Raw genomic sequence first — 22,167 nt, 5'->3', positions numbered from 1 at the left:
GAGAGGGGATCTCATTGAAACATATAAGATTGTTAAGGGTTTGGACACGCTAGAGGCAGGAAACATGTTCCCGATGTTGGAGGGAGTCCAGAACCAGGGGCCACAGTTTAAGAATAAGGGGTAAGCCATTTAGAACGGAGACGAGGAAACACTTTTTCTCACAGAGAGTGGTGAGTCTGTGGAATTCTCTGCCTCAGAGGGTGGTGGAGGCCGATTCTCTGGATGCTTTCAAGTGAGAGCTAGATAGGGCTCTTAAAAATAGCAGAGTCAGAGGATATGGGGAGAAGGCAGGAACGGGGTACTGATTGTGGATGATCAGCCATGATCACATTGAATGGCGGTGCTGGCTCGAAGGGCCGAATGGCCTACTCCTGCACCTATTGTCTGTTGTCTATTGTTCCTGGGCCTGACCAAGATGGCCGTTCGCAGGTCCAGGCACCGAGGTCGACCGTCTGCCCCTTTTCCGGGCCTACGACCGTGCCCGCTTGTCCCTGGAGAGGGAACACACGGGCGGTGTCCACGGGGACTCTGGAGGCCTTCTGTGAACGCTGGTCACCACCGGAGGTCGAGTGTTTTGTTGATAAAGTTGGCGTTATATTAATTTGATGATCGCTTGTTTGTAAAACTGTCAACATCGGCAGTCTTTGATTATGTTAATTGGTATGTTTATTTTTAATTTTTGAATAAAAGTATTTGTATAATACAAAAATTAAAAATGATGACTGACCGACTGCCTGGCCAGAGGTCAGGGTGAAAGGACATCAACCTTAAATGTCGACTACGCTTCTCGTTCCAAAGATGCTGCCGAACCTGCTGGGTGTCCAAAGTTCTTTTTAACAGCTAAAAATGTATTCTAGTTACTGCGAGCGGAAAATACTAAAGGCTGGAGTGAGACATAAGATGCTGGAGTGACTCAGCATCTCTGGATGGAAGGAATGGGTGATGGTTTCGGTCGAGACTCTCCTGCTGACTGAAGAAGTCTTCACCCAGAAACATATCCAGACATGCTGCCTGTCCCACTGAGTTACTTTAGGAATAGGAATAGGAATACTTTATTGTCACATGTGACCAGGCACAGTGAGATTCCTTGCCTGCACATACAATGTATACAAATAGCGGCCACCTACAGCACTGACAAAGTTACAAAGCACGCCGGCTCCTCCTTTTGTCCCACTCCCATCTCCCCCACAGCGGTTCCCCCCACGCCAGGTCCTCCATTGTTCTTCCCCTCCCCCTCCACGCTCTCATCGACCATGTGTTGACCAGCGAGGCATCTCCGCCGCCACGAGGCTTCACCACCGCCGAGGCCTCACCGCTGTCCACGCCCCACTTCACGCCTCCGTGGTGCCGACCCGGGCCCCAGCCGCGGACTCCGTCGTCCGCTTCCCCGACCCGGACACCAACCCGCGAGGCCCGGCTCCTCCGTCTGAACCGCGAGGCCCCGGCCGGGCCCCGACCCGGGCTTCTACGCGGCGATCCGAGAGGCATCAAGACCGCGGCGCCTCGATAAAGGCATCCGGCCGCGTTCCCAGTCCACAACCAGGAAGTTCCCAGTCTGTCGGGAAGCCTTCTGGCCGTGCGGCCCATCAGGAAGCATTTTGTGTCTATCTTCGGTGTAAAACCAGCATCTGCAGTTCTGATCGAAGCAATTGCTTCTATGACCTGTAACTAGCAGCCTATGTTCTAAGAGACAGTGATGTCAGGATACTGTGTGGTGCTCTGTCTGCTGTAACCAAAATCCATGTTAGTTCAGTTCACTGTAGTTTATTGTCGCGTGTACTGACATCGTGATGCATCCCAATAAAATGTTTTCTTAATGCTCAAATGCTTAAATGCATTCTAAATGCTTAAAGGGGTCCGTAATAACAAGGGTAAAGTGTACTCCAAATACTGATAATTACATTAACAATATAGTTTTATGTACTTCTCTGTATCTTTGAAGAAAATAATGTTCTCATAGACAACCGGAAACATTAAAACGCATTCAGAACAGTATGCAAAGCTCACTGTTGAATTTATGATCCTTCCCTGTGATGATGACATCGCCTCATATTCATACATAGCTCACTCCATACCAAGTTTTGCCTGTCCCTTATCAATGTGAATCATAGTCATAGAGTGATACATTTTGGAAAAAGGTTCTTCGGCCCAACTTGCCCACACCGGCCAACCCAGCTGCTCTAGTCCCACCTGCCTGCGTTTGGTCCATATCCCTCCAAACATGTCCTATCCATGGACAGTACCTGTCTGTTTCTTAAATAGTCCCTGCCTCAACTCCTCTGGCAGCTTGTTCCGTACACCCACCACTCTTTGTGTGAAAAAGTTACCCCTTGGATTCCTATTGAATCTTTACCCCTTCACCTTAAACCTATGTCCTCTGGTTCTCGAATCACCTACTCTGGGCAAGAGACCTTGTGCATCTACTCGATTTATTCCTCTCACGAATCAGACTCCATTATCTTCCTCTCTTGTTGTGAGTGCATTTGTGTTGTTCTGAATTCCACTTGGTTGTAAAAGATGTTATGGCAAAGCAACATTTCTTTAAGGTAGACACAAAACGCTGGAGTAACTCAGCGGGACAGGCAGCATCTCTGGAGAGAAGGAATAGGTGAAGTTTCGCCTTCCCACAACATTTCTTTAAGTTAGTTGAGAACTTTATCAACATGAACATGAAAAACATCGAAGAACCATAGCCTTGTCTCACAGATGGGTATAAATTTAACATGTGGGATACATATTGTGCTGAGAATATAAACTAGGTTGAGAAGGAGGAGTTGTCGATGAATAAATCTCAGCGAGATTGGCAGAAGATAGAGCTTCCCCTTTGAGTCAATAGCTCAACTTAAAGGGGAGTCAAATAACCATTGCATAGAAAATGGTTGCAGGAGTAGGCCATTCGGCCCTTCGAGCCAGCATTGCCATCCAATATGATCATGGCTGATCATCCAGAATCAGTACCCCTTTCCTGCTTTCTCCCCATATCCCTTGGTTCCGTTAGCCCTAAGAGCTATATCTAAATCTCTCATGAATACATAATTGAATTACATTATTAAACCATCAATGATGCATAATTCTGCAATCAGAAGGTTCGGTCATGTGCTGAACTTGCTGCTTGTCACCCCAATACCCATGGGTGGCACGGTGGCGCAGCGGTAGAGTTGCTGCCTGACAGCGCCAGAGACCCGGGTTCGATCCTGACTACGGGTGCTGTCTGTGCAGAGTATGTACGTTCTCCCTGTGACCGTGTGGGTTTTCTCCGAGATCTTTGGTTTCCTCCCACACTACAGGTTTGTAGGTTAGACACAAAAAGCTGGAGTAACTCAGCGGGTCAGACAGCATCTCTGGAGAAAAGGAACAGGTGACGTTCCGGTTTGAGACCCTTCTTGTAGGTTAATTGACCTTGGTGGCAAAAATTGTAAATTGTTCCTAGTGTGTGTAGGGTAGAGTTGGTGTGCGGGGATCGCTGGTCAGTGCGGACTCGGTGGGCCAAAGGGCCTGTTTCTGTGCTGTATCGCTAAACTAAACTAAAGTAAACTCCCCTTTTCCCACCCATCCTCCAAACATTTCCATCTGAAATTGACTGCAAATGGGAAAAAAAGAATTTCAGTGCTTATATTTTACATAAAAGTTCAGAATGCACTTGCTGCCCTAACATGCCTTTTGTTACAACCTGTGCAGACCATTAAAACAACTTGCTTGTCATCAGCCTCTCAATTACCTGAATGAGCTGTTAAACAATCTCATGACTCAATGTCAACTATTCTGCACCAGTTCTTCTTTTTAAAAGGCATATCCCTGAATACATTTTCTCACGAATTTGTTTGAATGACCTACTGGGCTATTTCATAGAGCAATCCAAGAATCAACCACTTTGAACTGGAGTCAGAACTAGGGCAAACTAGGTTAGGAGGACAAATTTCCTGCCCAAAGGTTCAATAATAGGTGTCTGCATGGAATTCAGCATTCCTGAAGGCACTACTCTGATTAAACCTGAGTTCAGATTCAGATTCAGATTCAACTTTAATTGTCATTGTCAGTGTACAGTACAGAGACAACGAAATGCAGTTAGCATCTCCCTGGAAGAGCGACATAGAATATGATTTCAATAAATAAATCCATTTACATGCATACAGTCATAGACTTATTTTTCCTGTGGGAGGAGTGTCTGGGGGGTGGGTGATTGGCAGTCACCGAGGTACATTGTTGAGTAGAGTGACAGCTGCCGGGAAGAAGCTGTTCCTGGACCTGCTGGTCCGGCAACGGAGAGACCTGTAGCGCCTCCCGGATGGTAGGAGGGTAAACAGTCCATGGTTGGGGTGAGAGCAGTCCTTGGCGATGCTGAGCGCCCCCCGCAGACAACGCTTGCTTTGGACAGACTCAATGGAGGGGAGTGAGGAACTGGTGATGCGTTGGGCAATTTTCACCACCCTCTGCAGTGCTTTCCGGTCGGAGACAGAGCAGTTGCCATACCATACTGTGATACAGTTGGTAAGGATGCTCTCGATGGTGCAGCGGTAGAAGTTCACCAGGATCTGAGGAGACAGATGGACCTTCTTCAGTCTCCTCAGGAAGAAGAGACGCTGGTGAGCCTTCTTGACCAGAGTTGAGGTATTGTGGGTCCAAGAGAGGTCATCGGAGATGTTGACCCCCAGAAACCTGAAGCTGGAAACACGTTCCACCTCCGTCCCGTTGATGTGGATGGGGGTGTGCGTGCCGCCCCTAGACTTCCTGAAGTCTACAATGAGCTCCTTGGTCTTCTTGGAGTTAAGGGCCAGGGGCAATGAGAGTTACAGCAGCCCCAAGATAGTGCCCAACTCAGGCGACGATTTGCGTGCTAGTCACAGAAGCAGATCTAAAATCACGTATTACAATCACAATCACAGTTTTGGGCACCATGTTATAGGATAGATATTGTCAAGCTTGAAAGAGTTCAGAAAAGATTTACGAGAATGTTGCCAGGACTAGATCTTGTGTGAGCTACAGGGAGAGGTTGAATAGGCTGGGTCTCTATTCCATAGAGTGCAGGAGGATGAGGAGAGATCCTTTAGAAGTATACAAAATAATGAGAGGAATAGATTGGGTAGATGCACGGAGTCTTTTGCCCAGAGTATGGGAATCGAGGACCAGAGGACATAGGTTCAAAATGAAGGGGAAAAGATTTAATAGGAATCCGAGGAGTAACTTTTTTACACAAAGGGTGGCGGGTGTATGGAACAAGCTGCCAGAGGAGATAGTTGAGGCTGGAATTATCCCATTGTTTAAGAAACAGACAGGTACATGGATAGGACTGGTTTGAAGGGATATGGACCAAGCGCAGGCAAGTGGGACTTGTGTAGCTGGGACATTGTTGGCCTGTGTGGGCGAGTTGGGCCGAACGGCCTGTTTCCACACTGTATCACTCTATGACTCCATAACTCTATTACAATCGCTCCACACTCTTAAATCTCTACTCCTACAGCAAAAAAATCTTACTAACTATGATCTTAAACTCTGTACCCTCGGACTTGATGGGACTTTGCTGGCTTTACCTTGCACTAAACGTTATTCCCTTATCATGTATCTATACACTGTGAATGGATCGACTGTAATCATGCATTGTCTTTCTGCGGACTGGATAGCACGCAACAAAAGCTTTTCACTGTACCTCGGTACATGTGACAATAAACTAAACTGAAGAAACTATTATGTACAAACCAATCTCTGCTCAACAGCACTAAATTATTGCAATCATGTTTGTCCTGACCTGTAGCCACATTTCATCCTTTGCTTCTCTCTGCATGTGCTGCCTGATCTGATGTGCATTTGCAGCATTTTCCTTTTCCCGCAAGTATCATTTTTCAGGTCACCTTATGATCGACTTTGCAATGGTGACAAGAGTTCTATATGAGAGAAATTTCAATGGTAAAAGCAAAGTTCTCAAAATAAATGGTTTCACTTAAGAGTCTCGAAGTAAAAGGTGAATTATAGTTTTATTTTTACATACTGACAGGGTGTGCATTGCTGCCCAGAATAATACTTATAAATTAAAATATACAATGCAACCTTAATATTTTATAAACATTCATGGCATCTACCTCAGGAGAAGTTCCACATTTTTACAGTGACATTTGAGTTGACCATTCTATTCCAGCTGAAGTTTAGGTGTCTCAGTGGAGCTTTGATGGCAAGATGACCAGGGTACTCTTCCAAGGCCTATCGTCAATCTGCATGGCCAACAAGCCCAATCATATTGAATGACATGTTGGAGCCTGACAAGGCAATTGTTTGCTTTACAAAGTATGTACATGTTTAACGCTCTTCCCATCATCTTGCGAACGGTCTCTGGTTCCCTCCAGGTGGTTGGGACCCACAATTTTTAAATCTTATGACCAGGTCGATACTTTCTCTCTGGCAAGTGGAAAGACAGATGGCCTCTGTTGGTTTTCCACAGTGGCCCAGACTCGAAATACTTCCCTAGTCCAGTGCGTGTCCGGTGCGTATTCTGTCACATTTCTTCCAGAGCACCATTGTCCTCTCTACTTCCTCCTTGCTCAACCTTCAGAATCCTCTTCCTCGTTGGAAACCCGTCATGGATTCTCGCCAGGAGTGAGAGTGACACCTTCAGACGTAGACAAACTACCTGCAAAGAAATGACGAAGATATATGAAATAACTAACGGATTATTTTAAAGTCACCTTTTAAAGTAGTTAATAAGTTTCTTTAAGTTGATCTACAGATAAGACACAGAAAGTTGGAGTAACTCAGCGGGTCGGACAGCATCTCTGGAAAAAAGAAATAGGTGACGTTTCGGGTCGAGACTCGAGTCTGAAGAAGGTTCTCGACCCGAAACGTCACCTATTTTCTCCAGAGATGCTATCCGACCAGCTGTGTAACTGCAGCTTTTTGTGTCTTATCTTCAATTTAAACCAGCATCTGCAGTTCATTTCTGCACTTATTAAGTATTAAGTTATTCAATATTAATAGTGAATACTATATCTCTCTTTAAGATTAGAGACATTAATGAGGGGAAAGGAATTGCATTACATATTCCAGTAATTGCATTTGTCACTCGCAAGTCAGATATAACACCCCCAAAGAACTTGAGACACTTTATATGCCAAATAATTGAGCCGCATAAGAAGAAATTAATGCAAGTGAAAACAATCTTCACTAAAGATGTGTTTTTGAGGAGGTTTTTTGTGTGGCACAGTGGTGCAGCTCGTACAGCCACTGCTTCATAGCTGCAGCACCCTGGGTTCAATCCTGGCCCAGTGTGGCATTTGCACCTTCTCTTGTCGACATTGTGGGTTTCACCTGGGTGTTATAGAGTCTTTACACCTTGCTTTAGAGATGCAGCAGGGAAACATGCCCTTCGTCCCGTGCCGACCAGCGCTCATTCCCGTACACTAGCACTATTCTACACACACTAGGATCAATTTACAATGTTAACTGAAGCCAATTAACCTACAACCCTGGACATCTTTAGAGTGTGGGAGGAAACCGGAGCACCCGGAGAAAACACACTCGGTCACAGGGAGAACGTACAAACTCTGTACAGACAGCACCCGCAATCAAGATTAAACCTGGGTTTCTACCGCTGCACCACTGTAGAGCCTTCAGCCCAACCTGTCTATGCCAACCAAGTTTAGTTTCGTTCAGTTTAGAGATACAGCGTGGAAACAGGCCCTTCAGCCCACCGAGTCCACGCCGACCAGCGATCCCCACACATTAACACTACCTTGTACACACTAGGGACAATTTTACATTTATACCAAACCAATTGAGCTTCAAACCTGTATGTCTTTTGAGTGTGGGAGGAAACCAAAAGTCTCAGACAAAATCCACGCAGGTCACGGGGAGAACGTACAAACTCCATACAGACAGCACCAGTAGTCAGGATCGAACCATGGGTCTCTGGTGCTGTAAGGCAGCAACTCTACCGCTGCACCACCATGCCACCAAGTTGCCTAACTGAGTTAGTCCCACTTCCCTGCACCTGGTGCATATCCCTCCAAATCTTTCCTATCCATGTACCTGTGCAAGTGTTTTTTAAATGTTGTCATTGTACTGGGCTCCACCACATCCTCTGACAGCTTGTTCCAGGTATGCAGCAATATTTGATTGAAAAAGTTGCTGCTCAGCTCCCCTTTAAAGCTTTCCCGTCTCACCTTCTGCCCTCTAGTTTAGGCTCCCCCACCCTGGGGAGAAGACTGGCTATTTATTTTATCAAAGCGCCTCTTAAGATTACTTCTCAGCCTGCTACGCACCAGGGAGAAAAGATGCAATCTATCCAGCCTCTCCTTATAACTTAAATCCATCCACACCCGGTAATATGCTTGTAAATCTCTTCTGCATCTTTTTACAATTTGATGACATCCCTCTTTTAGCAGTGTAAACATGGCCTTCCTATACACATAACATCCCAACGCCTGCACTTCCCACCCTGCCTGATGAAAGCAAGCAAGCCAAATGTCTTCTTCACCACCTTGTCCACCTGTGTTGCCACTTTCATGGAACTATGTATCTGCACCCCTGGTGTTTCTGTTCTACAACACTCTCCAGGACTATTAACATGTAAGCCCTGTCCTGATTTTGTCCTACTGAAATGCAACACCTTACACTTATCTGAACTAAACTCTATCTGCCATTCCTTTGCCCATTGGCCCAGTGAATCAAGATCCCATTGTAATATTTGGATAACCTCCCTCATTGCCCACTATGCCACCATTGTTGGTGTTGTCCACAAACTTACTAACCACAAGACTTAAATTCACATCCAGGTCATCACTGTTATTAATAAACAACAGTGGACTCAACACTGATCCCAATGAAATCCCCTTGCTTCAGGTCTCCATTATAAAAAACAACCCTCTAACACCGGGTCGGGTACTTTTCGGCGCCACCGTTTTGGCACCGCTGTTTCGGCGCCTCCGTTTCAGTGCCTCCATTTTGGAGGGTTAGGGTTAGGGTCGGGTACTTTTCGGCACTGCAAAGGAAACGATCTGCTTTAAGTTTTCTACTTATTTCCTTCCCAATGACACAATAGCACAGTCTTATGTCAGTGCCAATGCTAAATACATATGACAAAATAAATTCAAGAGCATGCTGTAGTGTGAATAGAAAACATATTAAATGAAATGCAGGTCAGTAAATTTTGATGAACTTTCTAAAACGTTAAAAACCCCCATCGGCCATCCCTCACGAAAAGCAGTCCTGAATGCTAACCCTAACCCTAACCCTAACCCTAACCCTAACCCTCCAAAACAGAGGCGCCGAAACGGAGGCGCCGAAATAGCGGTGCAGAATGGTACCATTCCGTCTACCACCATCCACTTTCTCCAACCTTCAAGCCAATTTTCATCCAACTGGCTAGCTCACCCTGGATCGATCCCTTGTCATCTAACCTTTCAGACCAGTCTACTATGTTGCCTGGCGCTTCAGTTTTCTCCCATATTTCAATAGACAATAGATGCAGGAGTAGGACATTCGGCCCTTCGAGCCAGCACTGCCATTCAACGTGATTATGGCTGATAATCCACAATCAGTACCCCGTTCTTGCCTTCTCCCCATATCCCTTAACTCCCCTGTCCCTAAGAGCTCTATCTAGCTCTCTCTTGAAAGCATCCAGAGAACCGGCCTACACCGCCCACTGAGGCAGAGAATTCCACACACTCACAATTCTCTGTGTGAAAAAGTTTTTCCTCATCTCCGTTCTAAATGGCTTACCACTTATTCTGAAACTATGGCCCCTGGTTCTGGACTCCCCCAACATTGGGAACATGCTTCCTGCCTCTAGCGTGACCAAACCCTTAATAATCTTATATGTTTCAATAAGATTCCCTCTCATCCTTCTAAATTCCAGAGTACACAAGCCCAGCCTCTCTAGTCTATCAAGATATGACAATCCCGGCATCCCGGGAATTAAACTTGTGAACCTACGTTGCATTCCCTCAATAGCAAGAATGTCCTTCCTCAAGTTTGGAGACCAAAACTGCACACAATACTCCAGGTGTGGTCTCACTAGAGCCCTGTACAACTGCAGGAGGACCTCTTTGCTTCTATATTCAACTCCTCGTGTTGTGAAGGCCGCTATGCCATTCGCTTACTTCACTGCCTGCTGTGGTAAAATATCAGGCATGATCTTATTCATTGTTTAAGCTCCAATTTCTTATGTTTTTGCACGAATCCAATGTTTTATCTATTTGTAAACAAACAAGTAATTCCTCTTTGCTTTCAGTGATCTTTAGCAAAGATCCGATAGCGAGCAAGATAGATCACTCGACGAGAAAGACGTAGTATGGTCATGGGCAGATTCATGGGGAATTTTCGGCCCCATTTCCGTAACCGGCTTCCGTCTCCGCACCAAAGTTCCCACAGCGGAGCAAAGATACTAGTGCGGAGACGGAAGCCGGTTACGGAAACATCCTCATAAAAATAAAAGTTCCTTGGTATAAATCTTCTCCTCATTTTCAGAATTATAATTTATTAACACAAACTGTTCCCCCGCAACATTGATTTCACTGTGAGCCGGGTCAGGTCGGGTTACTGAAATGGATGAACAAAATGCCTCCGCTCCGTTGCCTACTACACGTCAGCCCATTGCATTTAGAAGGAGTGGTCCATCTTGCTCCGCTATAGGATCTTTGATCTTTAGCATAAATATGTAAAAGCAGTTTAGATACTCCTTTGGCTTTGGACTTGGTTTTCTTGGTTGAGTGCTTATCCTGGTGTTATAGCATTAGTAACATAGAAACATAGAAAATAGGTGCAGGAAGAGGCCATTTGGCCCTTCCAGCCAGCACCGCCATTCATTGTGATCATGGTTGATCATCCACAATCAGTAACCCTTGCCTGCCTTCTCCCCATATCCCTTGATTCCACTAGCCCCTGGAGCTTTATCTAACTCTCTTTTAAATTCATCCAGTGAATGGGCATATCCCAATGTACCAGACTGAGTCCTAGATAAAAAGAGTGTAAAAAACATGATGGGTTTTAAATGAGTGCAATACCAATGCTATTTTTTAACGTAAAAATATGGACCAGATTCAGACAAATACCAGAGGGTTTAGGTTTAAAAAAAAGGGCACAAATTGCTGGACCAACACAGTGGGTCAGGCAGCATCTCTGGAGAACATGGATAGATGACGTTTGGTTCTGGTCCCAGCCTGAAACGTCAATGAGCCATATTTTCCGCGATGCTGTCTGACTCGCTGAGTTACTCCAGCATTTTGTGTTCTCTTTTGTAAAACCAGCACCTACAGTTCCTTGTTTCTACAAGTGTCTAAATCTGGTCAATATTTTTACGTTAAAAACACCATTAGTTGGTATTGCACTAATTTAAAATCGGTCATGTTTTTTACACTCTTTATATCTAGGACTCAGTCTGGTACATTGGGATAATAGACAGTCTGGATTATACCCATGCATTTAAGTGCATGTAATGTGCTCTGCATGCTCGTCCATATCAGCAGTAGGACTGCATTACAATTTAAAGCACTTTGCTTTATAATTGAGAGTTGTGAATTTGTGGAATTCCCTGCCACAGAGGGCAGTGGAGGCCAATTCACTGGATGAATTTAAAGTTAGATAGAGCTCTAGGGGCTAGCGGAATCAAGGGATATGGGGAGGAGGCAGGCATGGTTACCAAAAGTGGGCCAAAGATGAGATAAGAGTGTAAACAAAAATGCTCAGTGGGTGAGGCAGCATCTATGGAGCGAAGGAAATAGGCAACGTTTCGGCCCGAAACTTTGCCTATTTCCTTTGCTCCATAGATGCTGCCTCACCCGCTGAGTTTCTCCAGGATTTTTGTCTACCTTTGATTTTCCAGCATCTGCAGTTCCTTCTTATACATGAGATAAGAGTGATTGTGCTTCACATTTAGTTTTAGTTCAGAGATACAGCAATGAAATAGGCCCTTCGGCCCACCGAGTCCACACCGACCAGCGATCCCCGCACATTAACGTTACCCTACACACACTAGGGACAATTTACAATTTTACTGAAGCCAAACCTGTACGTCTTGGGAATGTGTGAGGAAACTGGAGCTCCTCGAGAAAATCCACGCAGGTCACGGGGAGAACGTACAAACCCCGTACAGACAGCACCTGTAGTTAGAATTGAGCCCGGGTCTCTGGCGCTGTAACGCAGCAACTCTACTGCTGCGCCATCGACATCAAAAACTGAAGTTGATGGTCATCAAGCGGAAAAAACTCTATTGGTTGAAATAATACTTTAGTGGTGAAGGTGTCGCTATTTAGAGCATACTGCACACCACTCTACACTGCGCACCTGTAGTCGAACTATTTAAAGACTAGTATGCAGAGACTAAAGGTGGCATATAACAATGCCATGAGAACACTGCTAAGGCAACCTAGATGGTGTAGTGCCAGTAATATGTTTGTGGCTGCAGGAGTCAGTACTTTAGAAGCTATCCTAAGGCACCACTTTGGCTGCCGCTGCTCTCTCTTCACACTGTGTTTTTGATTTTCTGTTTTTGGATTGAATTCTGTTTTTAATTTGTGTCTCTGTGATGTCTTTATTACTTGTTATATTCCGATTATATGTTATTCCGATTACTATGTAAGGTGTCCTTGAGATGTCTGAAAGGCGCCCATTAAATAAAATTTATTATTATTATTATTACCACATGTATAAATTCATTTGCAGGAATATGTGCTTATTGTGGCCTTGTCAAACATAAGAGCTAGCACTACACGCTACGAATCCCAGCTGTGTCGTTGTCTCGTTGTAGGACATTGATCATCTTTTAATCTGGATTTTTTACTCATGTATTGTGTTTTTAAAAAAATATATAAATTATTATGTTTTTATAAGTCATATACTAAGATTTTATATGTATTTATGATATTTGATATGCAATGCATTTTTAATGTAATGTTGCCCCTTGTCTGGACCTCGAGTCTGTAATAAAGTAGATTATTATTATTATTATTATTATTATTATTATTATTATTATTATTATTATTATTATTATTATTATATAGAGGAAGGCGGTTGCTGTTGTTGAAGGTCACTCATTCCAGCTCTAAGACATTGGTCCAGGAATTCCTCAGAACAGGACCTCAACTACATTTGAGTCTAAATGTGCACTCCTTTTTGTAGTAACTACTTTTAGCTGCTTCATCATTAACTTTCCTTCCATCATGATGTTAATACTGATGAGTAATCCAACCAAGACCTCAACGGTGGAACAGGCGAAGGACGAACGTTGACCCTAGTGGTGCGTCACAACAGCTGGGAAGGCGGATGAAGGCTGCAGCGGAAAAGGGTCTCCGGTCGTCTTGGACTCCATGCCACTGGATCCTGACCCAGATCTGTCAAGGACCGTGTAGTGGCTGTCTGTGCACCAGTCTCCCCATGGTAAACAAAGTCACGCACAGGCGTCCTCCATGAGAGGACAGTCATACTCGTTTCCAGTGACGGCCGATGACTAATTACACAATGTTCAAATCCGTACACAACTCCTTAGCAAATGCCAGCATGAATCTATTAAATGTCAATTAAATGAATCAATTAAAAGTAACATTTACACCATTAAAGTGTCAGACGACGATTATCTTCAACGAGGCATGTTAACCACTTTGAAATTCAACAGCATTAAAATTGCCAGATGCTCCACCATCAATATCTGGGAGTCACCAGTGAAGAGCAACTTAAATAAGCCAGCTACAGAAGTGGCGACAAAAGGAACTTCAGGCTGGGAAGGAATGTTGCCGACCTGATATACTGAATTAGAAACATAGAAATTAGGTGCAGGAGTAGGCCATTCGGCCCTTCGAGCCTGCACCGCCATTCAATATGATCATGGCTGATCATCCAACTCAGTATCCCGTACCTGCCTTCTCTCCATACCCTCTGATCCCCTTAGCCACAAGGGCCACATCTAACTCCCTCTTAAATATAGCCAATGAACTGGCCTCGACTACCCTCTGTGGCAGAGAGTTCCAGAGATTCACCACTCTCTGTGTGAAAAAAGTTCTTCTCATCTCGGTTTTAAAGGATTTCCCCCTTATCCTTAAGCTGTGACCCCTTGTCCTGGAGGAATTCCCCCAGTACTTTGTGTTTTACTCAGCCATGTAAATATTGTGTCTCCAACAGTTGGCCTGATGTTAGGTATCATGTGCTCTGAACCTCATCTCTTGAAACCGCAGAACCTTTCACCATCAAAAAGACACAAGCAAGAACATGCTGGAATAGTGTTCACTTGCCTGGATGAGTGCAGGCACAATAAAATTCAAAAAGCCGCTTTACACCATCTAAGCATATACTAGCTCCGACCACATCAACGGCACTTCCCAAACCTATGTTGCATACAACTATGAAAGATAAATGCAATTTGGCCCTTGTGAATGGCATGAACTGCATTCTCCTCTCCGATCTGCACATAATATTGGCTTGAAAGTATTCCTTTATCATAATGGTCCGAAATCCTCGATGTTCCTTGTCAAGAACATTATACTTTCAACAAATGGACTGCAATCTATCAAGGAGATGGCCCACAGCCACCTTCCAAGGGTAACTATGGATGAGCAATGTATGCTGGCACCTCATCAAAGATATTCAAAACCAGAAAATAAGAATAAATAAGGAAATCACACCCTTTGCTTTCTTCTTTCCAAATGTCAAGTTTAGTCTAGTTTAGTTTATTGTCACGTGTACTGAGGCACAGTGAAAAGATTTTGTTGCGTACTATCCAGTTAGCGGAAAGACAAAACATGATTACAATTTACAGCGTATAGATACATGATAAGGGGATAACGTTTAGTGCATGGTAAAGCCAGCAGAGTCCGATCAAGGATAGTCCGAGGGTGTTCGAGTGCCGAGAGGCTTAGTTTAGATTAGTTTATTTAGTTTAGTTTAGAGATACAGCGCGGAAACAGGCCCTTTGGCCCACCGGGTCCACGCCGACAGCGATCCCCACACATTAACACTATCCTACACACACCAGGGACATTTTTTACATTCACTAAGCCAATTAACCTACACACGTCTTTGGAGTGTGGGAGGAAACCGAAGATCTCGGAGAAAACCTACGCAGGTCACGGGGAGAACATACAAACTCTGTACAGACAGAACCCGTAGTCGGGATCGAACCCGGAACTCTGGCGCTGCATTCGCTGTAAGGCAGCAACTCTACCGCTGCACCACCGTGACCGCAAAGTAAGGACAGATCTGAGAGGAGATCAGAGTTAGATTAAAGCATGTTGCTGTAGGAGTAGAGATGTAAGCGTGTGAAGCGATTGTAATGTGATTGTAGACCTATTTTTGTGACTAGCGTGCAAATAGTCGCCTGGGTTGGCGCCATCTTGGAAATCCAGTCAAGGATATATCTCCTTTCAAAGTGATTAGATCTGCTTCTGATTTTTTTCTCTGTTGTGTTTGGCACTTGCAGTCTTGTCTCCACTAACTGGGAAGACCCAACACAAATTGGGTGACCCTATAGCTAACACACCCATTCAGCCTGTAAATCCCCCCCCCCCCCCCCCCCCACAGTCGATGTTTCAGGTCAAGATTTTGCACCAGGACTGAGAATGACTGAGGGTTATCACTTGTAGTGATACTTCTAGTTTAATTTAAAGATACAGCAAGGAAACAGGCCCTTCGGCACACCGCGTCCACACCGACCAGCAATCCCCGCACATTAACACTACCCTACAGCCACTAGGATCAATTTTACATTTATAACAAGCCAATTCACCTACAAACCTGTACGTCTTTGGAGTGTGGGAGGACACGGAAGATCTTGGAGAAAACCCACGCAGGTCACGGGGAGAACGTACAAACTCCGTATAGACAGCACCCGTAGTCGGGATCGAACCCTGGTCTCTGGCACTGTAAGGCAGCAACTCTACCGCTGCGACATCGTGCCGCCCCAAACCTCTGTCAATATTTGCACTCCTTGCCATCGCTTGCCTGGCTTCATCTGCCCATTAACCCCATTCTCACCTCTCCCTTTAGTTCTTTATACGAGCATTCTCCCCATTGTACTCTTAGTCCTGATGAAGGGTCACAACCCCACAGGGCGACTGCCCAGGTCGATCTTGTTTTTGCTCCAGATTCCAGCAATGGCAATCTCTTGTGTCACAATGGTTTTTCTTTTGTTTAATATTTTCTACAACTATGGTGTTTTACTTCTAGATACAAAGAGTCATAGAGTCATGTAGCGTGGAAGCAGGCCCTTTGGCCCAACTTGCCCACACTGATCAACATGCCCCATCTACACTAGTCCCACCTGCTCACACTTGGCCCATATCCCTCTAAACCTATCCTATCCATGTACCTGTCTAAATGTCTCTTAAACATTATGGCTATTAGAAAATATTACTTTACAAGCATTATTATGAAAGGGAATAATAATGTATTTATATTGTTTCTTTAAATTAATCTTGGAAATTCCCATAGACATTCGCCTGTAATTACACTTACATTACTGATTGGGGATGATCAGCCATGATCACATTAAATGGCGGTGCTGGCTCGAAGGGCCGAATGGCCTACTCTTGCACCTAATGTCTATTGTCTATTGTCTATTTTGTTATGTTGGTGGTCAAAATACAAACAGATATGTCACGAACATAACAAAGAGATCAGTATCAAATTATGTTGTTTTAATTGTATTGGCTGCAGGATTAATATTGGTCAAGATACCATTCCTTCTCTTCAGGAATACCATGCGATCTTTAATTTCCAATTCAGAGGGCAGGTACACCTCAGTTTAACTTTACAGAACTAAACTTCAGGCAGTGTTTTTCCTAGTACTGCTCTGAAATAAGTAAGTAAGTAAGTTTATTGGCCAAGTATTCACATACAAGGAATTTGCCTTGGTGCTCCCAAAACATTCTATTTATCAGCAAGGCTGACATTATGTATCAGTCAAGGGCCTGTCCCACTCTTAGCCATCATTTGATGTTGCAGATGTTGCGCGAAGATTTTGGACGTCACAAAATCCTGGGACACCGCGCGCCACTGCCTATGTCACCGCGCACCATGCGCTCGTAATGTGCAACATGCGCGCATCACGTGCGTCGTGACGCGTAAATGATATCGCGTAAATTACGTGCAAATGACGGCCAAGTGGGACAGGCCCTTTAGACACAAAATGCTGGAGTAACTCAGCGGGACAGGCAGCATCTCTGGAGAGAAGGAATGTGCAACGTTTCGTGCCAAGACCCTTCTGCAGCTTTTTGACTGTTCTTGCACACAGAGAGACTAGAATAACTTGATAATAGACCACACGTTTGCAGATTAAAACATGTTTAGTTCCTAAACTTTCTCCATTCTGGTGAATGGGGAAGAACTTAAATCATCGGTTTTTTTCCCTCTCTCCGCTGATGCGGACTGAACTTCGATCAATTCTCAGCATTTACTATCTTTGCAGCAATATTGTGTTTCCCACTGCAAACAATGCTTTCAGAAATCAGTTGCAGAATTTGAAGCACACTTGCCAAAAGGAGAAATTATGCAAAATGAAGCTGAAATGAAAGTCACTACTCTAGTCACTAAGATTTGTGTATTGATAAACGACACATATTTTATTTTAATTTATTATATTTGTTTTATGTTATTTTAGTATATTTTAGTTTAGTATAAGAAAGAACTGCAGATGCTGGAAAAATCGAAGGTAGACAAAATTGCTGGAGAAACTCAGCGGGTGAGGCAGCATCTATGGAGCGAAGGAAATAGGTGACTTTCGGGTCGAGACCCTTCTACAGACTGACGTGGGGGTGGGGGGGGGCGGGAAGAAGAAAGGAAGAGGCGGAGACAGTGGGCTGTGGGAGAGCTGGGAAGGGAAGGGGAAGGAGGGAGAAAGCAAGGACTACCTGAAATTGGAGAAGTCAATGTTCATACCACTGGGGTGTAAACTACCCAAGCGTAATATGAGGTGCTGCTCCTCCAATTTGCGGTGGGACTCACTCTGGCCATGGAGGAGGCCCAGGACAGAAAGGTTGGATTCGGAATGAGAGGGGGAGTTGAAGTGCTGAGCCACCGGAGATCGGGGTGGTTAATGCAAACCGAGCGGAGGTGTTGGGCGAAACGATCGCCAAGCATGCGCTTGGTCTCACCGATGTAGAGCAGTTGACACCTGGAACAGCGGATGCAATAGATGAGGTTGGATGAGGTGCAGGTGAACCTCTGCCTCACCTGGAAAGACTACTTAGGTCCTTGTATGGAGTTGAGGGGGGAGGTAAAGCGATAAGTGTAGCATTTCCTGCGGTTGCAAGGAAAAGTACCAGGTGGTTTGGGTGGGAAGGGACAAATTGACCAGGGAGTTACGGAGGGAGCGGTCTCTGCGGAAAGCTGAAAGGGGAGGAGATGGGAAGATGTGGCCAGTGGTGGGATCCCGTTGGAGGTGGCAAAAATGTCGGAGGATTATCTATTGTATGTGACGGCTCGTGGAGTGGAAGGTGAGGACCAGGGGGACTCTGTCCTTGTTACGAGTGGGGGGGATGGGGAGTGAGAGCGGAGCTGCAGGATATAGAGGAGGTCCTGGTGAGAGCCTCATCTATAGTCGAAGAGGGGAACCCCCATTCCCTAAAGAATGAGGACATCTCCGATGGCCTGTTTTTAGTTTTATTTTAGTTTACTTTAGTTTAGTTTAGAGACACAGCACGGAAACACGCCATCCGGCCCACCGAGTCAATGCCAACCGTTGATCACCCTTACACTAGTTCCTATTTATACCACTTACGCGTCCTACACACTAGGGACAATTTACAGAAGCCGACTAACCTGCAAACCTGCATGCCTTTGGAATGTGAAAGTAAACCAGAGCACCCGGAGAAAACCCACGCAGTCACAGGGTGAACATACAAACTCCGCACAGACGACACCCGAGGTCAGGATCGAACCTGGGTCTCAGGCGCTGTGAGGCAGCAGCTCTATCACTGTACCACAGTGCTAAGCTCAATGTGCTATTGTGCCGCCCTTTTATATAGGGACTAGCCTGAGCTTTAATTTTTATTTCATTCCAAGTCACTAATCTCTGCTTGTGAGACCTCAACTGCATAAAATGAATATAAAGGAGCATCTTTCATATATTCTTTTCTCTGGATACATCAGCATGAGGCATAACGTGTTGGAAATAGCTGCAGATGCTGGTTTACACCGAAGATAGACCACAGAATGCTGGAGTAACTCAGCGGGACAGGCAGCATCCCTGGAGAGAAGGAATGGGTGACGTTTCAGGTCGAGACACTTCTTCAGTTGGAAGAAGGGTCTCGACCCAATCCTCGACTCCACCCATCCCGTCTCTCCAGAGATTCTGTCTGTCCTGCTGGGTTACTCCAGCATTTTGTGTCTAGCATAAGACACTACAGTCACTAGGTTGAATGATCCCGGATAAAACTTGCAGATAAATAACACTGAGATATAGAATATTTGGTTCACATACAGCAATTGGATCCTGGCCTCTCTCCACTGGCTCCCTGTGCGGTTCCGAAAAAAATTCAAGATCCTCCTTTATGTCTACAAAGCCCTCAACGGGCTTGCCCCCTCCTACATCAAAAGTCTGCTTACCCACCACTCCACCTCCAGGTCACTCAGATCGGCCGACTTGGGGTTACTGAACATCCCGCGGTCTAGGCATAAGCTCTGGGGCGACCGCGCCTTTGCGGTTGCAGCTCCTAGACTGTGGAACAGCATCCATCTTCCCATCAGAACTGCCCCCTCCATCGACTCCTTTAAGTCTAGACTTAAAACTTATCTCTACTCCCAAACCTTTCTTGACGTCCTCTGAGCGAGGGCTACATGTATGTAGTGATGTTTGTACTTAATCTATGAACCAATGTTGTTTGTTATACTATTCTTATACAAATGTAAAGCACTTTGGCCAACAAGAGTCGTTTTTTAAATGTGCTATATAAATAAAAGTGACTTGACTTGACCCGGCAGCTATGGAGTGAAGATTTGCTTCTAACTATAATGCCAGAAATGCCAACATAGGTAGCAATAGGCAACCAAATATTGTTGGAATTAGATCTCGTCAAGTTAAGTCAAGTCGAATTTATTGTCATATACAGAGGTACTGTGAGGAAAAGATATAATAAAAATCTTATATACAGCAGCTTCACCACGCATAGACTCCCCATACTGTAAATAAAACTGGCAGGGAAATGAAAGACTGCAAAATCAAGACAGTAGTGGAAAACACAATTAAAAACACGTGCATGGAAGTGCAAGAGATGGTCTGTAGTATTATACGGTCATAAGGTCTATAGTGATAGGTGCAGAATTGAGCCATTCGGCCCATCAAGTCTACGCCGCCATTCAATCATGGCTGATCTCCTGCCTTCTCCCCATAACTCCTGACACCTGTCTTGCTGGCAGGCAAGGCCAACTGTGTTGTGTTCCTGAGGTAGGATTAAGGGGCTGTCCCACTTGGGCGACCTAATTGGCGAGTTTAGAAGAGTTTGAAAAAATGACATGTTGAAGACTTCGTTCGACCTCTCTTCGACTATGATGAAGACTATCTACGACTACCTTCGACTACCCTCGATTACCTACGACTAACATGCTGACCTACTACGACCTACTACGACTAAACCTACGAGTAAAAAAAGTATCGATTTTTTCCATGGTGACCTTTTTTTACTCGCGGGCATTTTTTAACATATTGAAAAAAACGCCGCGACCTAGCTGAGGATTCGAGTACGCGGAGACCACTCTCGAGCATGAAGGTGAGTTACGAAGACCTCCTACGACCTCGTGTCAACCAGGCTGCGAGTATGAGTCGAGGGCAAATGCGCCAGAACTCGTGGTAAGGTCGCCCAAGTGGGACAGCCCCTTTAGGGTTGAGCAGATTGGTTCAAGAACCCAATGGTTGTGGAAAAGTAGCTGTTCCTCAACCATTGTTTCAGTGTTGTCATTGGAATTTAGTTTACTAAAACCCCAAACATTCTGGGTGCTAATAGCATTTGAAATATATCTATGCCACTGGCGGTTATATGAGATAGCTGGCTAATACCTCATAAATGGAAATGTAGGACCTAACGATTCAATTTCATCAGCAAAAATGGGCAGTACAAAGTAAGACAATTGCAAGCTGATCAATTTCCCTATTGGGATAAATAAAGTTCTATCATATCATATCGTCATTTGTAGCAGTCAATTACTTCATCAAACTGTACTAGCCTTTCAAGAATGCTGAAGATAGACACAAAATGCTGGAGTAACTCAGCAGGTCAGGCAGTATCTCTGGAGAAAAGGAATAGGTGACGTTTTGAGTCGAGACCCTTCTTCAGACTGTCAGGGGAAAGGGAAACGAGAGATATAGATGGTGATATAGAGAGATACAGAACAAATGGATGAAAGATATACAAAAAAAGTTATGATGATAAAGGAAACAGGCCATTGTTGACTGTGGGCTAGGTGAAAATGAGTTACTGACTATGAGACTCAACAAGACGACTGAAACTGGTACAACAACGGGTGGGGGAAGGATGGAGAGAGAGGTTAAGAAGGTTCAATGGTTGGGTATTAATGGTGGAGTAGCAAGATGGATTCAACAGTGGCTGAATGGGAGATGCCAGAGAGTAATGGTGGATGGTTGTTTGTCAGGTTGGAGGCCAGTGACGAGTGGGGTGCCACAGGGATCTGTGTTGGGTCCACTGTTGTTTGTCATGTACATCAATGATCTGGACGATGGTGTGGTAAATTGGATTAGTAAGTATGCAGATGATACTAAGATAGGTGGGGTTGCGGGTAATGAAGAAGAGTTTCAAAGTCTACAGAGAGATTTATGCCAGTTGGAAGAGTGGGCTGAAAGATGGCAGATGGAGTTTAATGCTGATAAGTGTGAGGTGCTACATCTTGGCAGGACAAATCAAAATAGGACGTACATGGTAAATGGTAGGGAATTGAAGAATGTAGGTGAACAGAGGGATCTGGGAATAACTGTGCACAGTTCCATGAAAGTGGAATCTCATGTAGATAGGGTGGTAAAGAAAGCTTTTGGTGTGCTGGCCTTTATAAATCAGAGCATTGAGTATAGAAGTTGGGATGTAATGTTAAAATTGTACAAGGCATTGGTGAGGCCAATTCTGGAGTATGGTGTACAATTTTGGTCGCCTAATTATAGGAAGGATGTCAACAAAATAGAGAGAGTACAGAGGAGATTTACTAGAATGTTGCCTGGGTTTCAGCAACTAAGTTACAGAGAAAGGTTGAACA

At 44.7% G+C, this 22,167-nt stretch overlaps 1 protein-coding gene across 2 annotated transcripts in view; it reads right to left on the bottom strand.

Moving 5' to 3' along the window:
- Positions 1-5,950: 5,950 nt before the first annotated feature.
- scaf8 (SR-related CTD associated factor 8) overlaps positions 5,951-22,167 on the bottom strand; it is a 179,340-nt gene continuing 163,123 nt past the window's right edge. The window contains exon 23 of one of the 2 annotated variants that reach the window (XR_004412787.1): positions 5,951-6,619. The gene's annotated coding sequence lies outside the window, so the exon portion shown is untranslated. The remainder of the gene's footprint in view (positions 6,620-22,167) is intronic. The other variant, XR_004412788.1, reaches the window with a different exon arrangement.

Source organism: Amblyraja radiata, chromosome 8, assembly GCF_010909765.2.
Source record: "Amblyraja radiata isolate CabotCenter1 chromosome 8, sAmbRad1.1.pri, whole genome shotgun sequence".
In the NCBI taxonomy this organism is placed as follows: Eukaryota; Metazoa; Chordata; class Chondrichthyes; order Rajiformes; family Rajidae; genus Amblyraja; species Amblyraja radiata.
This window is presented reverse-complemented; position numbering and strand designations above follow the sequence as displayed.